Source organism: Mustela nigripes, chromosome 4 (assembly GCF_022355385.1).
Source record: "Mustela nigripes isolate SB6536 chromosome 4, MUSNIG.SB6536, whole genome shotgun sequence".
NCBI classification, from domain to species: Eukaryota; Metazoa; Chordata; class Mammalia; order Carnivora; family Mustelidae; genus Mustela; species Mustela nigripes.
The window spans coordinates 73,994,514-74,008,774 of record NC_081560.1 but is presented as its reverse complement, the minus strand read 5'-3'; the positions used below and the strand labels follow the sequence as shown (position 1 = coordinate 74,008,774).

General features: G+C 35.8%; 1 protein-coding gene across 1 annotated transcript in view; it reads left to right on the top strand.

Annotated features, from left to right (window-relative positions):
* Positions 1 to 14,261, top strand: part of ZNF804B (zinc finger protein 804B) — a 512,984-nt gene that overhangs the window by 477,464 nt on the left and 21,259 nt on the right. The gene's annotated exons all lie outside the window — the stretch shown is intronic.

Genomic DNA, 14,261 nt, shown 5'->3' with positions numbered 1-14,261 from the left:
AGATTTTGCTGTATCTATGATAGGTAAATCGTAAAATAGTTTCTAGAAGGGTTTAGGTTTACATTAACTCTGCCATATTTTATATATGATATAGAACTTTGAAATTGCAATTGCATATTTATTACTTATTTTCTTGGGGAGATGTGTGGGGGAAGTTTATTTTAATATAATTTCAAATTTACAAGAATAGTACAGAGATCTCCCATATGTCCTAGATTCACCTTCTTTTTCTCTTTTCTCTATTATTTTTTCTCTGTAGAAATATAGATGTAATTTTTTCTAATCATTTGAGAATAGTTTGGAGTTCCCATGCCCCTTTAGCTCTATGTACTTCATTGTGCATTTTCTGAGAATAAAGAAATTATCTCACATAAACATGAGTTATAAAGTCAGACTTTAGTTATAAAGTCAGAAATGAACACTAATTTCCCATCCCCTCTTTAGTCTCCTCTGATCTGAAATACCTATAACCTATGCTCTATTTGTTCAGTTATTTTTTTAAGGTTACATTCTTATATACATATTTAATGAGTTTGACAAATACCCATACATCTATAATCAACACTGTTATAAAGATAGAGAACATTTCTGTCCTCTCAACTATCCTTATAAGTGGAAACATACAGGATGTATCATTTTGTGTTTGGTTTCTTGAGCTCAGAGCAACGACTTTGTAATGCATCTATGTTTGCAAGTACTCATTGTCTATAATTTATGTTACTGAAAAGTATTTCATTTTCTGTATATATCACAATTTATCCTCTCTTCTGTTGAGTACAGTTTAAACTGTTTGGAAACTGTCTGCTCCCTGCCCCTTTGGCTTTTTATGATAAAGCTGCTTTGAAACTTCTGGTGTAAGTTATATCATATTTTATGTACATGTATTTTTATTTCTTTTGAGTAAATATTTAAGGATGGAATTGCTGTATCATATAGTACATATGTGCTTAATTTGCAAAAACCTGACAACACTGTTTTCAAAATGGTTGGTTCATTTTACATTCCTACCAGTTATGTGTGAGAGTTGCCAGGTCTAGAACAGGTTAAAAAAAGAAATTCCAGAAGTGGTTTGTTTTAGAATTGGGGTAATTCCAGAGCAACTACTTAAGAAAATGAAGGATTAGACTTGGGTATCCTAATGACTCATTTTCACAGAAAACACACATATACCTTGAAAAGAGTACTAGTCAGATTTACCAGATTTCATAATAAACATTCACCCCTTCTTTCTACTTCTCTGTTTTTCCAAGATTATGACCTACCAATTATATAAATTGCTGGCATTTTACATCCTTGCCTAAGATCTTTAAGAGTTAATTGTCTGCTCTCCAGTTATCATGACAAGCTTAACTGAGACAATTACTATTCAAGAAAGATTGTCTATTTGGCCCACTATTCATGTCTTACTCTAGGGATTCTGTTTTTTATATTATCCGGTTAGACAGCCCAAATACCAGGTATCTGGAACATACTACTTTACTGCCATAAAATTGATTTGGTTTTTCATCTGCAATTTAAAATTAAGCCCTTATTTTTTTCTTCTTGTTGTTTCAAGATTGAAAATTTATTGATCTTTTTTTATCTAGCTTTATTGAAAGAGAATTGAAATATAGCATTGTGTAAGTTTAAGGCATACAATGTAAATCTGATGCATACATATGTGTGTGTATTTATTTACTTATTTATTTATAGTGAATGTTTACCACAATAAGGTTCATTAATGGTCTTCACCTCACATAATTTTTGGTTTGTTGTTGTTATAGTGAGAACATGAAAGTTGTACTCAATGGCAACTTTCAAGTATGCAACATAGTATTACTAACTTTAATCAACATGCTATACACTAGCTCTCCTGGAACATCTTATAATTGAAAGTTTGTACGATTGGATCAGTGACTTTCTAGTTTCTCTACCCCTTAGCTCCCAGCAACAATAATTCTATTGTTTTTATAGGTTTTTTTTTCTCTTTTACTATGTGATCTTTTTTTTTTAATAATTTTTTATTTTATATAAACATATATTTTTATCCCCAGGGGTACAGGTCTGTGAATCACCAGGTTTACACACTTCACAGCACTCACCAAAGCACATACCCTCCCCAATGTCCATAATCCCACCCCCTTCTCCCAAACCCCCTCCCCCCAGCAACCCTCAGTTTGTTTTGTGTGATCAAGAGTCACTTATGGTTTGTCTCCCTCCCAATCCCATCTTGTTTCATTGATTCTTCTCCTACCCACTTAAGCCCCCATGTTGCATCACCACTTCCTCATATCAGGGAGATCATATGATAGTTGTCTTTCTCTGCTTGACTTATTTCACTAAGCATGATACGCTCTAGTTCCATCCATGTTGTCGCAAATGGCAAGATTTCATTTCTTTTGATGGCTGCATAGTATTCCATTGTGTATATATACCACATCTTCTTGATCCATTCATCTGTTGATGGACATCTAGGTTCTTTCCATAGTTTGGCTATTGTGGACATTGCTGCTATAAACATTTGGGTGCACGTCCCCCTTTGGATCACTACGTTTGTATCTTTAGGGTAAATACCCAATAGTGCAATTGCTGGGTCATAGGGCAGTTCTATTTTCAACATTTTGAGGAACCTCCATGCTGTTTTTCAGAGTGGCAGGTTTAACAGTTTTAGATTTCATATATAAGTAGGACACACACTATTTGTCTTTCTCTGACTTATTATACTTAGCATAATGCCCTCAGGGTATATCCATATTGTCACCATTGGCAGGATTTCCTTCTTCATTATGGATAAATAATATTCCATTGTAAATATACACCACATTTTCTTTATTCACCCATTCATCAATAGACACTTAGGTCAGTTTCATGTCTTGGCTATGATGAATACTACTGCAATGAACATGTGAGTACAGGTATCTCTTCAAGGTAATTATTTCATATCCTTCAGATATATATCAAGAAATGATACTGCTGGATTATATGGGACCTCTATTTTTAATTTTTAAAGGAATCTCTATACTGTTTTCTATAGCAGCTACACCAATTTACATCCCCACCAACAATGCACAAGAGTTCCTTTTTCTCCACATCCTAGCCAACACTTGTTCTCTCTTTTTGTTTCAGTAATAGCCATTCTAACAGATGTGAAGAGATAACTCATTGAAGTTTTGATTTGCATTTCCTTGACAATTACTGATTAGCATCTACTGAGTTGTATGTGTTCTTTATATATTTTAGATATTAACCCCTTATCAGATGTATGGTTTATAAATATTTTCTGACATTCTATAGATTGTCTTTTCATTTTGTTGATTTTTTTTCTTTTACTACCCAGAAGCTTTTTACTTGATGTGGTCCCACTTGATTTTTGCTTGTGTTGGTTGTGCTTTTGGTGCCAGATCCAAAAGATCATTGCCACACCAATGTTAAGGAACGTTCCCCTGTGTTTTCCTTTAGAAGTTGTATCCTCAATCAATTTCAAGTTAATTTTTGTGAGTGGCGTAAGATAGGAATCCAATTTTATTATTTCGCATGTGAATATATGCTTTTCCCAACACCGTATGTCAAAGACACTATTCTTTCCCCACTGAGTACTTTTGGCTACTTTGTCAAATACTAGTTGACCATGTGTGCATGCATTTTTGTTGGGTTTTGATTCTTTTCTATTCATCTATGAGTCTGTTTTTATGTCAGTACTATAATTTTTTATTATTATAGTATCATAATACAGTTTGAAATCAGGAAGTATGACATCTCCAACTTTGTTTATTTTCAAAAATGCTTTGACTATGTGTGTCTTTTTGTGGTTCCATATGAACTTTAAAACTACTTTTTTTCTATTTCTGTGAAAAATGCCCACTAGGCTTTTTATAGGATCACATTGACTCTATAGATAGCTTTGGCTAGCATGGACTTTTTAAAGATATTAACTCTTCACAAAGTATCTGTCTCTTTATTTGAGTCTTCTTCACTTCTTTCCTGATTGTCTTTAGTTTTTGGTGTCTAAATCTTTCATGGCTATTATTGGTAACCCCGGTTTTTTTTTTTTTTCTTTTCCTTATCCCTAGCTCGTTCTATACATCTCAGCTATAATGGGGAAGTGACTCATTTACCACGCTCTCCTTTTCCCAGTGAGTGGGGGCTCTTCCTAGCTGGGGATTTCCTTCTTGGCACTGAGCAATGACAGCTGGATAATGCAAAGAAAATGAAGCTGTCTATCCTTCTTTTTTATGCAGCTTTTCTCCAGTATTTTGTTCTCTATGTTGAAGTTTCTTGGGTGAACTCTAGAGCTCTCCCAGAGCTATTTTTGTTCTTGGATACCTATCTAATTGTTGATCTTTGCAGGGGGGTTAGAGGCTGAGGTCTCCCTGTTATCATCTGGGTGATGTCACTCTTGAAATCTGTAATGATCTTTACAATGGAAATACTTGCTTCTTCTTCCTTTCTAGTATTCTAATTTCTGACTCTGCTTTAAATTTTATTTATATATATTAACTGGAAGCATTTTCAGAAGTGAGATAGCATGTTTTTGAAACTTCAAAATCAAATGTGAAAAATATTCCAAAATAACAACAGTAACAAAAGGATTCAGCCACATAATTTTGAGTAACTTTCAGCAATTTGCTCATCTGGGGACTATCTAGTTACCATTTTGGATTAAACACCTCTGATCCAACACACTGCTCTCATGTCCCCAGTACCTGAAATAATGTTTTCTTTTAGCTTCCCTAAAGGTTAAGATGAGAGTTAACTGCTTCCTCCCTTTTAGCCCTTGAAAATGAATGTATCAAACTCTACAATATCTCCTTCTCATTATAAGAATAGAGCTACTCATTTAATTAAACCAATAATTGTCTTAACCAAAACAACAACAAAAAACTCATTGAAATAAACGATTTGTTTTGGTAATAGTAGTGTCAAGAGTGCAAATAGATTTCTGATTGGTGAGTAATCTCCTAACAATTCATTCTGTAGCCAGAGTATTTCCCTCTGCTAGTCTCTCCCCATACTGCCTCTTATTTTATAGCAGGACACTATCATCTCCTGCTTCATTAGTTTCCTTGTCTCCAGTCTTTCTTACTCCTTTGCCCCTTATTTACACTAGCACCCTTCATCTTTCTAAAATTCAATCATGGCCACAGTCCTCTGCCTAAAACACTTCATTACCTTCTCATAAACCACTAGATGGTTCAAAATAAAACCTAACTTCTTCTGATGGTTTATAAAGCTCTGCATATCCCAGTTATCACTCCTATCTCATCTCTTACTTTCTCCCACTTTTTATCTCTACTCAACTTGAATCTATTTTCTAACCTTATAGGTATTCTTTTCTTACCTATGGATCTTTGTGCATGTCCTTCCCTTGATCTTGAACACTGGGCATCAGCTTTTGCTCTTTATAGGTTAATGAATACTCTTCCTCTGTGATGTATTAATAATTAGGGGAAGGAGTTGGAAATTTGGAAGTTGTTTTAAATTATTGGTTAGGTTAAACTTCTCTGACAGCATGGTCCTGATTTTAAAGATGAGAATACATTGGTCAACTAAGAAGAAACGAGAGGACTCCAGCAAGGGCATAATTCCTGATTTGGGAAAGTTTATGGAGTATTTAGATAATAGAAAGTCAGTATAGCTGAAGAACAATAGAATGGTGGACCATGATAAGGAGAATGATAAAAAATGAGCTAGGAAATTACAGAGTGTCTGAATCATGTAAAGTATTTTATTAGTGTTCTTTGACCCAAATTCAGTGTGGGGTAGGGAGGCTCTTGGACTTCCAACATTTCAATAATCAATGCTCCATACATCTACATTTCACGTCCATTCTGACACTATCTATCCGGAGGTGGCATCTCTCAGATATCTCAGGTTAAGGGTTCAGTTCTACAAGACTCTCCCCACATACGCTTCTAACTAGCTACACATTGGAAATTCCCATGACCCCTTCCTTAGACTTTAGACATTAACCCCAAATCCATATTGTTACCTGTTCTTCTGACCAGCTGACTACAAATCAAAGTTTCCATAACTTCTTTGCTAGAGTAGCTCACAGAACTCAGAAACTTACTAGAAAACTAGTTTATTATAAAAGGATAGAACTCAGGGGGAGTCTGGGTGGCTCAGTCAGTAGGGCATCTGACTCTTGATTTTGGCTCAGGTCATTATCTCAGGGTCATGGGATTCAGTCCCACATCAAGCTCTGTGCTAAGTGCAAGTCTGCTTGGGATTCTCTCCCTCTCCCTCTACCCCTCCTGCTCGTGGTCTCTCTCTCTCTCTCTCCCTCCCTCTCTAAAATTAAAAATAAAATAAACCTTAATAAAAAGGGATATAACTCAGGAGCAGATAGGGCAACATGTGGGGAAAGGAAGCAGAGCTTGCATGCCCCCTCCTGTGTCATTTTCCCTTAGCTCTTTATGTTCACCAACTCAGAATTTTCTCGAACCCTGTTCTCTTGGGGTTTTATGGAGGCTTCATTACATAGGCATGATTGATTAAATAAGTAACCATTGGTAACTGATTCTATCTCCAGTCCCTCTCCCCTCCCCAGAAGTCAGGTGGGTGGGTCTGAAAGTTCCAACCTTCCAATCCTGTGTTTAGTTTTCCTGGCAACCAGCCCCTATCTGTAGGTGAAGCCCAAAAGTAACTTCCTTTACATAACAAAAGAGATCTTTACTGCTCTCAACACTTAGGAAACTCCAAAAGTTTTGGGAGCTATGAGTCAGAAACTATGGATGAATACCAAATGTGTATTTCTTATAAATCACTATATCACAGTATCACAGACCTTTCCAGTGATTTTGGATTTTAGTCTGAGATCACTTGTAAACTGCTGAGAAATTTAATAAGGTAGGAGGCTTAATCTAAAAGATTTTTTTGAACTGATTGCTCTGTTTGCTTTGTGAACCAGAGACATAAGAGGGGGTGAAATTGGCAGTTGTGAGACTAGCTAGAAAGTTATTATGGTATCCAGGGAGGATATGATGATGGCTGGGTTAAGGGGAAGTATTGGAGACAAAAAAAGCTATTAACATAGGCTATAATTTAGGAGTGAAGTCAAATAGGACTTGGTGATGGATAGGGAGTTGAGAAAAATTGCCTGGCATTTAGGCAGAGAATTTCAGAGAATGGTATTTTTCTGTATTTTTTTTCTTTTTTTCTGAAATAACTGAAAGAAAAGAAACAGTAATAGATACCCTAAGCTTTCTGCTCACTTATTTTGACAGTTTTTCACCTTATTAGTTTAGCTGATCTCTTGGCTACCTAGTTCATTCATTCCTGAATGGCTGCAAGATGCTTATTATTTCCATCAACTACACAAAGTGGACAGTAGTAGATGATTTTGACAGGATAGTACAATAATTTCATCAGATCTCATGACTTGTTATTTTCTCCTCCTGACCCACCCTATTCACACTTTAGGGGAAACACACTTTCCTCAAGAATATTTCAATTAATTTTTTCTGCTGTCTAACATGGTTTTCATTACCCATCATGCTCAGGACCAGATTTATCTTCCAGGATTAGTTTCTTTCTTTTTATACATCCCATGTTTCAGCTAAAAATAGCTCCTCTGTGTTCCTTGAGTACTCCAGAATTTTACCAGCCTCTTTCCTTTGCTCCTGTAGTCTTCCAAATGACATTTTTAGGATACCATCTCTCCAAAAACATCCTACCATTATCAGGGCTTGCAGTGACAGTAATGCATAGTGATTAAAAGGATTTGTTTAAGAAACATGGGTTATACTATAATCTTGCCTCTATTACTTATTAGATGTGTGATCTCCAAAGATTCTTATCTTCTTTAAGAGCTAATTGCTCTTCCTCTAGGATGGGGAAAAATAGTGTTGCTCTAAAAATGAAATGATATAATACATGAATGTATTTCATAACAGAGTTTCACATAAATCAGATACTAAATTAATGATAGGTATCAATACCTTTATTAACCCTCACTTCAAATATTATAACTCTATCTGAAAAACTCATGACCTCAGTTTGCACTATCAGAATATGATGTCATGAGTTACAATTGTACATATATGTGTGTATATATATACATGCATACATATACGTATACATATAAATGACCACAAATAATCTTTTACATTTTCACTATCCGAACAGTGCATCTATGTCTCTTGAATACTTCTTAGCAAACCACGTTGTCTGTTAAGATTGTGTATGTACCAAACGCACAGTAATTTCCTGTGCTGAACATTTTCTCCTCTGCCTTACATGCAATTCTTAGGGAACTTGCTTATGTCCTTTTTTATAACATTGTTTGTACCTGCAACTCCTGCTAAATGAGAGTTAAGCCAAAGCTCTCACCCACTTTGTCACAGGTAATTGGATTTGGATGAACCTTTGGCCCCCATTCTTTTAGGTACATTCTTGCCTTCCGTGACTTAGAAATCAGAGTCTGAGTACAGAGTACCAGGCTACTGGTAGAGCCAGTTGAGATGGGCCATTCTCAGGTCTAATACAACCTGAAATAGAGAAAGGCATGCTGGACAGTGACAGAAGAATGTCCTTTGCGTGCCCACAGAAGGGCTGCAATTCTTTACTGACAGATAAAAATCATCTTTTTCATTGCTTTCTTGTTGATGTTGTCAGTCCATAATTCAGCTTACCTACACGTCTTGCCAGGTCTGTGAGTAAGATACCCTGTGCCTTTCCAAGAAATCATCCTTAGTTTTAGTAGCTTCCCTTGCTGCTAAATAAACCATTCCTGCCGAAGACCATGTGCAGATCTCCTTTCCCTCTGCATGCTCTATACTGTGTGCTATATTTTCATCTTGTCTCATCCAAAGCACCTTGTTCATTGCCTCACACGGTATAGCAGTAACAACCCAGATAGTGCTCAGTTATTTTTACCACTTCTTGATAATCTTGCATTTCACACCATATTGCTCTCAGTGCTGGATCAGACTTATTTAAAAGTGAATTCAAACTCATTTCCTCTGAGAAATGTGGTAGCATCGAGAGCTTTCTCTTAAGGCCCCCTGGATCGCAGTACACCTGAGTTGGGAATCACTAAACTGGACTATGGTAAAGAGCGTAATTGGTTTTTCTTACAGTAAGTCACATGCATGTGGGAAAAATAACAAGGATACTACCTGGATCATAATTTTACTCTGGTAAATAATAATTCTTCTGAAGCTGATTTGTATTCCAGAGGTCTTGTTTATTAACCATGGAGGAAGCAGATGCTTCCATGTTGCTGGCACAGAAACATTCTAAATTTCAGATGCTAAATCCCAAATGAATATTTCAAAACTTTCATGGATGTATGTTTTATAACCTATGGTTTATGTGGAGTAGGAAAATAAAACTTCTGAAATATAATTGAAAAGTCCCAGTCCTGTGAAGATGGCAATGTCATGATTCTAAGAAAGAGTTAATGAAAAGTTGCAAGGCAGATAAAAAAATCTATCAGAGGAAATAGAGAATAGATGTTACCAGCTAGGGGTTAGGAATGAGGTAGCTAAATCCTATAAAACTAAATAAGTTCTGTAAAACTGATCATTAGTCATAATTCTGAGCAAGTTACTCAGCATCTCTTAGACTCAATTTCCTCATGTAAAAAGGTAGGATATGGGTATGAATAGTACTTAAAAGCTTTTTGGGAAAACTAAATCAGATTATTTAAGTACTGAATTTACTACCATAATGCCTGGCATGTGAAAAATCTCATTATGCATGTGGGTGTATTGTTGCTGTTTTGTTGCAATCATTATAGACAGATTTTCACCTGGGTTCCCTTTTGCCACGGCTCTCCTAAGAATTGGGTGGGAAAGACTATAAAAATGCATTTATGACAGAATTTATGTTTATAAATAAGCAATGCATAATCCCTGAAAGGGCAAACACCAAAATATTAATAGACATCGCTGTTAAGAAATAAGGGTAATACAAAGCCTTAATTCTTCCTACATGCATTTTCCAAACTCTCTCCTGACCAAGATGGCCTTCAGGTTCTCCTCAGCTTGATTAAACTTTAGACTGGTTTTTCCTGACCATAGGGCCCTGACTTTCCTTTTCTTAGAGCTCTTACTTTAGAAAATTTGCAACTATACATTCTTTCTTTGTCACTTAGAAATGTAAATCTTCCACAATCCAAAATGTCTCTCTCAGGCCATGGGAGCATACCTTTGGAATGTATTTACTGAAGGGCATAGAGCTCCTATCTCCCAGTCTCTGTGGGAGGGTAGGAACCGAATATCAAGGGATAATTAGCAGACACAGATGGCCTAATGACACGGAGAGACTTTGTGCTATGTCCTGTGGGTCTTCTCCATGACCTTACCCCAGCCGCGACAAATCCTCCTCCCTTTTGTTTCAGTGGGCTTGTGTTCAGCTTCTCTTCCCTGTTGCAATAGTTCTGAATAAAATCTGCCTTTTTGTGCAGCCTGTGCTGTAAAATTTTTGTCTTCTATATCACAAATATAATGATGGTAAGAATTAAAGTACAGGGTGGTATGTTTTGGAGTGTGAGTGTGTGTGTGCGCGCGTGTGTGGACATAAAAGAATGTTTGTTAGCTAAAAACTCTAAGGAGGAACTGAAGTTCAGTCTCTTTAAAGTCATTGCCCTCAAACTTGTTTACTAGATTATAATGACTGTATTTCAGCAAAAGCTGCCACCTTCGAAAACTCAGCTGTAGGGATGCATTAAAGTGTCCACCCCAGAGACTCGGCAGCTGATTGGTTTCTAAAGCATAGACCTCCAGTCTAAGTCCAAGTCCTTATTGGCCACTGACGTGCAGAATAGCATTCGGCAAAAGACATGGTCTGCATCCTGCCTAGGTCTCATGTTCCTACATCTGAAGGGAAAGGAGAAAAAAGTTCTGAAAAGGCAGAACTAAAAATTCAAAAGAGCAGAACCTATTTTCCCCTAGAAAGAACTTCCCTCCATTGGTTTGCAAGAGAGATTTGCATTACGAGTCATAGTTTGGCTGGTTCAAGCCACACTCTAAACTGGTCTGCCTCTAGCTGTCTTTACCTCATCTGTGAAATGGGCATGATAATAACAACATTTACCGCACAGATTTGTTGTGCCAATAAAAGGAATTAATATCCAGAAAGTACTTGTGCTTTTTTTTTAAAGCCCTTGTACTTTTAACTGAGTCTTATACATAGTACTTTGATGTCAGCCCTGCTTTAATATATTAAAATAATGTTATTAATAATTAAAGTAATAATATAATAAGAAACAATAATATTATTAATATATTAAAACACTGCAAGGAAGAATATAGCGGCCACTAGGCAACTTGATTTGAACATGGTAAATGAGTCTTTTATGGGTTTCTTATGGCCAAATCGTAGGAGTTAATTTATGATCATGGAAAAACCAGAGTCGAGAAATTGAGGTCAAGAAATTGCAGGGGTGTCTGGGTGGCTCAGTCAATTAAACATCTGCCTTCAGCTCAGGTCGAGATCCCAAGGTCCTGAGATCGAGCCCCTGCATTGGGCTCCATGCTCAGTGGGGAGTCAGCTTCTCCTTCTCCCTCTGCCCTTCCCCCCAGCTCATGTTCTCTCTCTTAAGCTCTGGTCTCTCTCTCAAATAAAAAAGAAAGAAAAATTTCTATGTAATACCTCAAAAAAATTTTAAAAATAATGTTAGCAAGGAAGGAAGGGAGCAGAATGTTGATTTGAGTAAATGGTCGATCTGTCACAATCTACGTTTCCAGGGTAATTAAAGTGTTCTCCCTCAGCATACATGTTTCTGATGGCATGCGTTCTGTCAACAGTTGGTATCATAACTTATCTGACCAATTTTCTATACTTGCACTTCTGGATTCTTTTCAATTTTTCAACATGATAATAAGTTTGATAAACATAAATATTATCTAAACTCAAAGGAAATGAAGGCTTTGCTGATAAGGCTTCAGTCTTCAGAAGAGTATTTGATATATTCACATTTTTTATTTATGGCATTAATTTTTGAAGGGAGCTATTTTTTAGCCCACTTGCATTTATTTGAAGGCTCCTGTGAAATTTATGCATTCATGGTTTCATACCTATTTATTTGTACTCAATAACAATGTGTGCTTTTTAGTGATCTCTCTGTTATTCTAGTACTTTGTAGAACAACTAATGGTTAGATGGCTTTGTTTAGGAAAATGTAGGCCTTCTAAAATTACCACTTCTTGTAAATTTCATAATATTTTTGTCCAAATTTTAAATTACTATGTTTAATAAGGCTTCGGGAATTCAATTAAAACTAGGTCAAATGAAACAAGGGTTAAAGAGACAGCATCATTGAATAGCTGTTGAAAGCTGAATGATGCAAACGGAGTTCATCTCAAGGCAAGATTTGTCCCCAATCAACAACTGATTCAGATGTCAAGTGGATGGTTTTCACCTGAATAACATATTTCAGTTAATTGCGTAATCACATTAAATATTTTATTCCATTAAAATAGTATCTTTGTGATATTTTTTAGAGATCTGAATGTAACAGCCAGTTAGACACTTCAAAGGAAGAGAATAGAAAGAACCCCATGATATTTTGACCAAGGCCAAAATCCTACCCTTGACCTTACCGTCTCTCTCCCTGCTCTTATTCTGCCCAATTCTTATTTCCACTTTACTTTGACTCATTGTTGAAAATTTTAATTTTTAATTCCTTGAAACACCCTCATCTCAACTGATGCTTTATTTTATTTTATAGAAAAGTTAAAAGCTTCTGGAGAATAAAGACTGTGATATCATTTGACTCTGGTCTTAAGAAAGTAGAATTCAAGGCCACGGATTCTTTAGGCCCTGAATTGGATGAATTCTTTTCTATACTCAAATATTTCTTAAGGCAACAGAAAAGTAATATGGTAGACTTCTCTTTTTTTTTTTTTAACTTCTTTTAAAACTTTAATTTGACTGATTTTAGGATCAAGTATAAGGAAGAGACTTCCATAAAAAAGAATAGAAAATAATCTCACATACAGACATGGTTAAAACTGTGTAACATTCCCAAAAGGAAGCTACCACAGGTGATTTGAGTAAAGGAAGCTACCACAGGTGATTTGAGTAGTGGTTAGGAACAAGAACTTAAGAATTATACAGCTTCTTTCTTTTTTTCTAAACATACTTCCATCAATATTACAAGAAACAGCCTTTGTTCAAATAATGTAATTATATCTGAGGGATGCATTTCTAGGGAGAATTGCTGAGTCAGGGGGATGGTACATGTAGAAATGCAATCGCTATTGCCAAATTACTTTCCAAAGGGATCGCTTCAGTCTGTAACTCACACCGAGAGTGAACGGATGATGTGTTTGTTTTCGCACATACCCAATGCTACCAGATATTATAAAACCTTATGACTTCATTAGTTTGATAATTGAAAAACTGTGTTCTCTTTGATGGTTACATTACATTTCTTTATGATGAGATTATTTTCCTTTTAAAAGTCAAAGTAAATCTAAGCCACCTTTCTTAGTGTGCCTGCATTCAACCTCAAAGTTTTGTGTAATAAATATAGTTGAAGATTTAAAATACAAAATGAATAATGCCTACAGTCCTACAAAAAGCATTGACACAACTAAAAATTTCCTCTGTTGTAGTAATATTTTGGAAATCATGAATAGCATTCATCAAATTTTAAGTCAGTTGAACCCTGGCCAAATTTTACACAACTATTATAAATTTTCCTAAATGCACTTATGCTTATGCTCTGCTTAAATGTCATACTTTACTAAAATATCGGAGAGTAGCCAATTTGTAAACAATGCAACTCTTGCAGTGTTTTGGAAGTTTGTGAAGTGTCTTGTCACTTCAAATTAAAGTATAATTTTGATCTTAGTGGTAATAATACATTCCTGTGGAGTATTTTTCAAGAACATTTGCAATCACTAATAGAAAGAACATCTGATATGCTTTTTTTCAGTGGTAGCAACTATGGATGTTGATCAAGTTTTGTTCAAATAATTTCAATTTTAAAAATACTACATTTCTGGGGCGCCTGGGTGGCTCAGTCTAAGAATCCACCTTAGGCTCTGGAGGACTGAGCCCCAGAGTTAGCGGTGTGTCTGCTTCTCCCTCTCCCTCTGCCTTTCCCTCCCCCGACCTCTGCCTCCCCTACCCTTGTGCGCTCTCTCTCAATAAATAAATAAAATCTCTAAAAGTAATACATTTCTAGTCAGAGTATTTGCTTATCAAAGAGTCACTAATTATTGTGAAAATAATTAAAGAAATACTTGTTTTTTATAGTCTAGGAAATGATAAGTTTTAAGATAAGTTGTGCTCCAAAAATAAATGAACACTTTGTTTATTTAAGAAGA